Raw genomic sequence first — 9,013 nt, forward strand, 5'->3', positions numbered from 1 at the left:
TGCTGCCAGGTTTGGGAAGGCTCAGGAGTCAATATTATTTCCTGTATTTTGTAATGATAATAATAATAATGATGGTATTTGTTAAGCTCTGTGTGCCAAGCACTGTTCTAAATGCTGGGGTAGATACCAGGCATTCAGGTTGTCCCACATGGGGCTCACAGTCTTAATCCCGATTTTCCAGATGAGGTAAATGAGGCATAGAGCAATTAAGTGGTTTGCCCAAGGTCACAAAGCAGTCAAGTGGCGGAGCTGGGATTAGAACCCATGACCTTCTGACTCCCAGGCCCATACTCTTTCCACTAAGCCATGTTTCAGGGAAAGATAACGAACCTCAGAGAGATTAAGAGACTTGTCCAGAGTCACACAGCAAGTTATTGGAAGAGCCCATCAACACCCTTTTACTACCTGATTTCCTTAGTTTGCTTAGTCAAGTAAGCCTGATCCTACCAGTGCAAAGACAGGAACTGCTTAACTTTCTTGGAGTTGCCTTTACATACAGGCCCCTAGGACCAGTAAATTCAATAATCAGTCTTATAGAACTTTCCAAAAAAATTTACCAGCCATCAGGATTTTTTAACAGCCCATGCAGAAGATTCACTAGCTCTTTCCAGAATTTGGAGAGTCCTCAAAAGGACATGCCTGATAGTGGAGCACATTATTGACCTGAAAAGTGTCTCATTTCTGTGTAGGAGGCAGAAGTCATCTTAAATGAATATTCTTATTTGCCTGCTACCTGATTTCTTCCAGATCTTCAGCCTGTGAGCCAATGCTAATTTGCATTTTTGACTGAATGTTGTCTTAGGACCCTGAAAGATGATGGACCATTTAATTCCTGCTGTTGGTAGGATCAGCGGCCAAGTGGCAAGAGCAAGGGCTTGGGTGTCCGAGGGCGTGAGTTTTAATCCCAGCTCCTCCATTTGTTTGCTGTGTGACCTTGAGAGACTCTTTACTTTTCTGTACCTAGATTACCTCATCTGTAAAATGGGGATTAAGACGGTGAGCCTCACGAGGGACAATCTGATTACCTTGCATCCACCCCACTGCTTAGGAGAGTGCTTGACACATAGTAAGAGCTTAACAAGTACTATTATTATTATTATTATCAGGCTGGAGGAATCAGTATTTTTTGCAGAAACCAAGGTCAGTCGGAAAATGTGTTCTAATGGATCGAGTTGGAAACCAGGAAGCCAGCAGCTAAGGCTAAAATATCTGCTTGGGTGCTGTGGGCATTTTTTTCAAACCATGCCAAGAGATTAATTGGTATTAGTCATCACACACAGAGATCGGCAAAACCTGCCTCCACTTTAAATGCGTATCTTTCAAGGGATTGCTGCAAACCACAGTGACATCTGAAGTCATGCCAATACATTTCTCTGATTCGTCCTAAGTGTTCTCCGGAAAAGAAATAGAAAACGCATGAGCAAATGAGTACATTAGTGTGTGAGGCATCAAACCTAAATAGCATAACATAGGATAGACATTATTTAGTGTTGCCTAGCAATAGAGGAACGTCTCTGATAGGGGCCCACAGATATCCTCTACAAAGTGGAAGGAAAGTGCAGCTCTCCCAGAAAGATATCACTCAGTAAGAAGATGCACAATCAATACTCCCATCAGTCAAGGCCAATCAAGCCCAGTTCAGCACTCTCTGAATTCTAAGAAGTTGTTTGAGGTTCAGAGGCTATTTAGGGCGAGGAAGAAAAAATTTGGACCCATCGCTCTTGAGGGGGATCATAACCAGGATAGATGGGTGCCATGTGATTACTAGAAATATGCCCTTTTTTTCTTTTTCATTCATGTACATCTAGCCTGCAGGACATTAGGGTTCTAATCATTTCCTGGCTACCCAGGAAACATCTTCCTGCTAAAGATGGGCAAGTAAGGTAATGAGCCCTTGATACAAAAAGCAGGCATCTGTAGCCCCTTTCTATTGGATGAAGTCTGACGACCACAGAAATAAAACAGAAATAATGGGTTATTAGAGGAAGCTTGGTGTTTAACTATGACCTCATGGTATACCTGTGTTTTTTTTAACCTCAATATGAAAGCCAGGTTGTTTGTTTTCATTTTACAGTTTTTGTTAAGCTCTTACTATGTGTCAGGCACTGTACTAGTGCTGGGGTAGATACCAGATAACCAGGTTGGACACAGCCCATGTTTTCATCCCTATTTTACAGATGAGGCAACTGAGGCACAAAGAAGTGACTTACCCAAGGTCACACAGCAGACAAGTGGTGGAGCTGAGACTAGAACCCACGGCCTTTTGACTCCTAGGCCCATACTCTATCCACTAGGCCACTTAGCTTCCATGCTTCATAAGAGAGTTAAGAGAATTCCAGACAAAGAACTCAACTATTCCATCATTGATTCTTCCTTTATTCCAGCTCTCAGCATGATCTTGATTGCATAGAGAGGTGATCATCCCCAGAGATGGCCTCCCTCCACAGAGGTAACTTAGACCAGAGCATTGAGTTTTACTGAATGCTTGGCAAAGATGATTTCCTGAGAATACCAAGCTATGAAAGATATCCCAAAAGACATATGGCTACACTTGCAACTGATGGCAAAGTACATTTTACTCAATCAATCCATCGTATTTATTGTATCCAGAATTGATTCAGTCAACTCAATTATATTGAATCCAGAAATAGAAACTGGTAACAGGATTTCTGGGATGTGCTTAATTTTTTTTAATAAAATGTAAATAGGCAATTTTCATTTCCGTGAGTCACTAATACTGTACCGCTCAGCTCTCTCTATGTGCAGAGTACTGAACTAATCTCTTGGGAGAGGACAATATAACAATATAACAGAGTGGGTAGACACATTTCCTGCCAACAACGACCTTACAGTCTCTTTTTTGTGGTTTGCGAGAACACAGATAGAAGAAACATGTATGATGTGTGTGTGTTTGTGTGTTTATGTAGAGGGGAAAAAGTGATAAGAGGATGGAGACACAATTGATAACGTCTCAAAGCATAGATATCCTAAATTTATACACTCCTTCAATGAAGACTTTAAGGCCTTATGTGCTCCAAAACATTTTATTCTCCTCGGTTGCCTCCTGTGTCTGAATTATTTTAGTTCCTTCCCCTTTAAAAGATGCTGTCAAATCCCTGGAGGAATTTCTTTAATCTGTTAATTATCTTGTTGAGCATCTGCTTAGAATAGAACCAAAATACTGTAGTTCCCAGCCCTTGCCCCCTCCCCCAGCCCCTTTAACCTCACCAGTTTGGGAAAGAAAGCTCAGATTCCGGAAGACATTTTTATTCCAATGGTAGCATTAAACCTTGCATCAGAGTGGTCTGCCAGAAAGCAGTACTGTCTAAAAAGGACCCTAAGATAGAGGAGGCAAGAGATCTGTGCCCTCTCTGGTCTCTGCCACTTGTTTGACCTAGAGCAGGTCACTTAACTCTCAGTTTCCTCCTCTGGAAAAGTTGTGGTGGAGGGTAGGGAAGGACTCTGAGGAGAAATGAAATTACATATATGAAGATACACGAAGCGTTTTGAGCTCGACAAAGCTGTTACTTTTCAATTCATAGCATTTTGATCACATAGCAATCATCCTTTAAAGTATCTGGGGTACAATATTTTATCTGCCGCTCCTCCTCTGGCTTTTTACCTCTTCTTCTCCTCCCCGCCCCCTCCCTGAATCCAGAAATAGAAACTGGTAACAAGATTTCCGGGATGTGCTTAATTTTTTTTTTATAAAATGTAAATAGGCCATTTTCATTTCCGTGAGTCACTAATACTGTACCGCTCAGCTCTCTCTATACACTCTGCATTAAAAGACTCATTTTATTAAGTGAGGCAGATCGTTTTCAAATGGCTACAGATCCCTTGGGGGCTTCATTTTGGGTCTTCTCCATTGTGTGGAACAAAATTATGAACTAGCTCCCCATAGGTCAAGAAGGTGACCTGCTCTCAAAGGATACTCCCCAGACACCAGAGATCAAGCAACAGATATGGCCTTTGGGAGACAGGACTCAGAGTAAAGCAACCAACCAAACGACACTCATTCTCCTTCAGTGGCAGACTGCGTCTTCTCCAACTGTCACTCTACAGCTGTGTTCCTGTACCTCTGTGTAACTTCCAGGTGAGAGACAAAATGTATACAGCTGTGCCTTGCCTCTAGGAAGTTATGTCCGCAAACACATGGCTATATGATGTTTATGGTTTTGTCACGGATCATTTTTTTTTCAGGTTCAGGGCTCAAGCCATCTTGCTCCCGAGATTCTGATGCCGCGTGATGGGGAAAGGGCTGAGAGACAGGTCGGGAGGCTCCCCAGTCCACACCAGTGTGCTGGATTAAGCCTGTGTTTTTCCCAAAATTAATTACTTGGGACTTTCTCAGATCAGGAGGCCTAATGCTACCTCGCATCCTGTGTGATCCTGCTTAATATACAAAATGTTAAATAGCCAAAGCACAACGATATGACTCTTTCCTTCTTCCCCCCTTCCCTCCCAATCTTGGGAAGTAAATGGTATTACCCCAGTGGAATAAATGGACTCTTCCAGAGGGCCAGATGGTGGGATACCTCACAAGTACTCACCCCTTATGCTAGAATACCAACCATCTGTTATGCTGGAAGAGGTCACTTTCCTTATAGAGGCTAACTATTTACTCCCAAAAGGGTATGTTCCTCCCTCGTAGCTCTCCACGACTGGGCCCTCAGTTCATAAAGCAGTGGCATCCTGCAGCTAGAGGCAATTGCTAGTTTGAGACAGTATGGTGACAGACATATATTCCCTGTCTCTGAAGAGTACCACAGATATCATCGAGTGAAACAAAGAGAACAAAATGTATGAGTATCATTCACTCGCACGGCAGCGAGATTTGTAGCCGGCTACTAAGTATGCTTCCCCGTAAACAGACTATGTTGTCCTAAGGCTACACGGAGGAGTCATATTTCCTCTGAAAATTCAAGGGCATTCAGTTTGTTTTCCTCTGCTTGAAAGATTGTTTTATTTTTCAGTTACGGTGAAGCAGGTGTGGTACGATCATCATTTGGAACCCTGCAAGTTCTTTCTTCTGCTCTGCAGTCCTTGTTATCAGCTGACCAGTTCTTCTGAGTTCAGCAGGCCTTAGTTATCAGGAAATATTTTGGCTTCCCATTTTTGTTTCACTGAAGGATTTTTTTAACGGTATTGTTAAGCACGTACTGTGTGCCAGGAACTGTGCTAAGCATCGAGGCACTGTAGTAAGCTCTGAGATATGTGTTGCTGAACCTATGTATTACTATACTAGGTGCTCTGAATAGTCGTGGGAAGTAGGAATAGTATTTATTAAATGTTTAGTGTTTGCAGAGCATGGTATTCAATCTTGGGAGAGAATCCACAGGTAGGAAACAGACACTGTCCCTGTCCCTCAGGGGGATCACAATGTGTGAGCAACTCAGTAAACTGAAAGATGAGCGGGGAGCATGCCTAGCAACTCTGTTATAGGGTACTCTCTCAAGGGCTTAGTATGGGTGCTCTGTGCCCAGTAAGCGCTCAATAAATGCCACGGTTTTATTAACAGAACTGTGGAGAGACTGCTGATCGGAGCACTTTTTAACTTGAAGAAATCTCTAATTCACTGGGAACAATATCCTGGACAACTTGTGGTTGATAATCAATCTGTCAGTCAATGGTATTTAACCAGTGCTCACTATGTGCAGAGCACTGTATTAAGCACTTCGGGGAGTACAATACCACAGAATTAGCAGACTCATTCTCTGCCCATAATGAACTTACAGTCTAGAGGGGGAGAAAGACATTAATATGACAAAAGGAGTAATTTATAATATATAAGTGCAGTAGAAATGTAGAATTTAAAAATGTATTATTACCCTGAATCTAGAGAGTACCTTGCTCCTGAGAATCTGAAAGCAAGGACATGTCACTACTCCTTACAGTGATTATAACAATAATATAATAATATTATAATATGAAAACATAATATTATAATGTTATTTTTTAAGCATTTACTATGTGCAAGGCACTGTGCTAAGAGCTGAGCTGAATACAAGCAAATAGGGTTGGAAACAGTCCCTGTCTCACATGGGGCTCAGAGTCTTAATCCCCAATTTACAGGTGAGGTAACTGAGGCCCAGAGAAGTGAAGTGACTTCCCCAAGGTTACACAATAGACAAGTGGCAGGTCTGGGATAGAACCCAGGACCTTCTGGCTGCCAGGCCCCCACTCTAGCCACTAGACCAAGCTGCTTCAGTGAAGAGAACACTAAACACAGTCATGCTGCACAAGGGGAAACTGAGCCACTGGGTGAGTGAAGTCATTTATGCAAGCTCTGAGCAGAAAGTCAATCCCCATGCTCCTTTCAATCAAACGAAGCCTTCTTGGTTCCTGCTACCTCCCACAGAGACTTTGATTTTCCGCAAAAAAGTGCCTTCACATTGGTCATTTTCATCTAATACTAAATGTCGGATGGGTTTTCTCTATGCCACTTCCAAGTTCCATCTTTGGACTTGCCAGGGAAGCGGAGGTCCATGCCACTAAGAAAACTCTTTTCCAAACTGGCCTCCGTGCCCCTCTGGTTGCCATGCAAGTGAGAAGTTTGATATTCACTTAGCATCCTGCTGCCAATTCCTTTTCTGTCTAGCTCTTCGGGGTAGAGTGTATGTGGAGTGATGTCTTGCTGCAAACACTATGTCTGCATAATCCAAAAGGGTCATTTATATGAATCTTTCCTACCCCTTTCCAGTTCCGGAGGCATATAATTAGAATAACAAACTATTTAGATTCATTTGCACAAGGCTATGCAGTCAGCAAGGAATGAAGATGTAAAATATAATGCAAAAATAAATGAATGGAGCAGAAGCAATAACACTAATCCCAGTACAGATGGTGAGTGAAATTCTCCCTCTCTGCCCAACACATTTGGTTTATTTGATTAATTTCTCATAATGTGGACTCCCAATAATTAACCTTTCAACTCTGCTCCAGTACGTCCTCCACCCTTCTGAGTTTCCATGGTCTGTACGCTTCACTGAAATCCCCCCTCCTCTCCCCTCCTTGGGAGCTTCAGCTGAATTGGACTCAGCCTCCAGCCTTCTATGGATCAAACCCAAACCACAACAAATTGACAAATTTCCTTGCTCTTGTTGACTCCCATTCTAAAAGATCTCAACTTCGGAATAATTCCAAATTTCGATCAGAGGAGCAGAGCTGGTCATCTTGATAGAGGGGCCTTAGCTATATTGCCATGGTTTAGGAAAAAGTGGAGGTGATGTAGTTAACCATTTCACCAACTCTTCTATTGTACTCTCCTGAGCGCTAAAAACAGAGCTCTGCCCACAATAAATGCTCAATAAATATGACTGATCGATTGACTGATTTCACTGCTTCTGTTTTACTCCCCCAAACTGAGATTGGCATTTTCAGACTGGGAAGCAACCATAGGTTTATTGCCCTTTGAAGAGGGCAAGAGAGACACAGGGAGATGAGAAGCAGTGCTGCCCAGTGGATAGAGTGTGGGCCTGGGAGCCAGAAAGACCTATGTTCTAATACTGGCTCTGCCACTCATCTGTTGTGACCTTGGCCAAGTCATTTCACTTCTCTGTGTCTCAGTTACCTCAGATGTAAAATGGGGGTTAAAACTGTGAGCCCATGTGGGATGTGGACTGTGGACTGTGTATCTACCCCAGAGCTTAGGTCAGCACCTGGCACATAGTAAGAGTTTAGCAGATACCATAAAAAAAAGAGATAGAAGCAGTAGTGTTGCCTATTGGAAAAAGCACTAACCACTTAGGTACTTGCCGCACCACCACATCACTTATGAACATATACTTGGTCGTTTCCCATACATATAATTTATTTTAATGCCTGCTTTCCCCGTTAGACCATAAATTCCTTGAGTGCCAAGATCATGTCCATGTACTCTAGTCTCCCAAGTACTTAGTACAGAGCTCTGCCCACATTTAGCACTCAATAAATACCAAGGGTTGATGGATCAAAAGCACAGGACAGAGTCAGGAGACCTAGGTTCTAATCTTGGCTGGACCACTTAACTGCTGTATAACCTTGAGCAAGTCACTTTTTGTCTCCCTGCATCAGTTTCCTTATCTGTAAAATGGGAATTAAATAACTGTCCTCTCTCTGCTTTAGACTCTGAGCCCCACGAGGGACAGGGACTATGTTACACTGTGCTGAGCTGATTATCATGGTTCTACCTAAGTACTTGGCACAGAATAAGCACTTCAATAAAACTACAATTATCATTATTATTAGAGGATGACAGCAGTTTTGAATTCATTCATTCAATCATATTTACTGAGCGCTTACTGTGTGCAGAGCACTGTATTAAGCATCAATATAAATAAATAGAATTATAGATATATACTCATCAAAACAAGTAAACAGGCATTAATACAAATGAACAGAATTATAGATATGTACATATTTACACAAGACTGTTGGTTGGAGGGTGGGTAGAGCAAAGAGAGCGAGTTGGGATGATGGGGTAGGGAGGGGGAGCTGAGGAAAAGGGGGGCTTAGTCTGGGCAGGCCTCAGAGGAGGTGAACCTTCCGTAGGGCTTTGAAGTGCGGAAGTGTGATTGTTTGGCCAATTTGAGGAGGGAGGTCATTCCAGGTCAGAGGTAGGACACGGGCCAGGGGTCGAGACAGGTGAGAATAATGCACAGCGAAAAGGTTAGCGGCACCAGAGGAGTGGAGTATGTGGGCTGGGATGTAGAAGGAGAGAAGGGAGGTGAGGTAGGAGGGGGCAAGTTGATGGAGAGCTTCGAAGACAAGAGTGAGGAGTTCTGCTTGATACGGAGGTTGATAGGCAACCACTGGACATTTTTGAGGAGAGGGGTAACATGCCCAGAACGTTTCTGAAGGAAGGTAATCTGGGCAGCAGAGTGAAGTATAGACTGAAGTCAGGAGAGACTGGAGGTTGGAAGGTCAGAAAGTAGCTCACTGCCCAAATGATTGAGCTATCAATAAATGGTATTTAAAAAGTCCTTACTGTCCTAATCGTTTGGGAGAGTACATCACAATAGAGTTGGTCGAC

This window comes from Ornithorhynchus anatinus, chromosome 11, assembly GCF_004115215.2.
Source record: "Ornithorhynchus anatinus isolate Pmale09 chromosome 11, mOrnAna1.pri.v4, whole genome shotgun sequence".
Taxonomy (NCBI): domain Eukaryota; kingdom Metazoa; phylum Chordata; class Mammalia; order Monotremata; family Ornithorhynchidae; genus Ornithorhynchus; species Ornithorhynchus anatinus.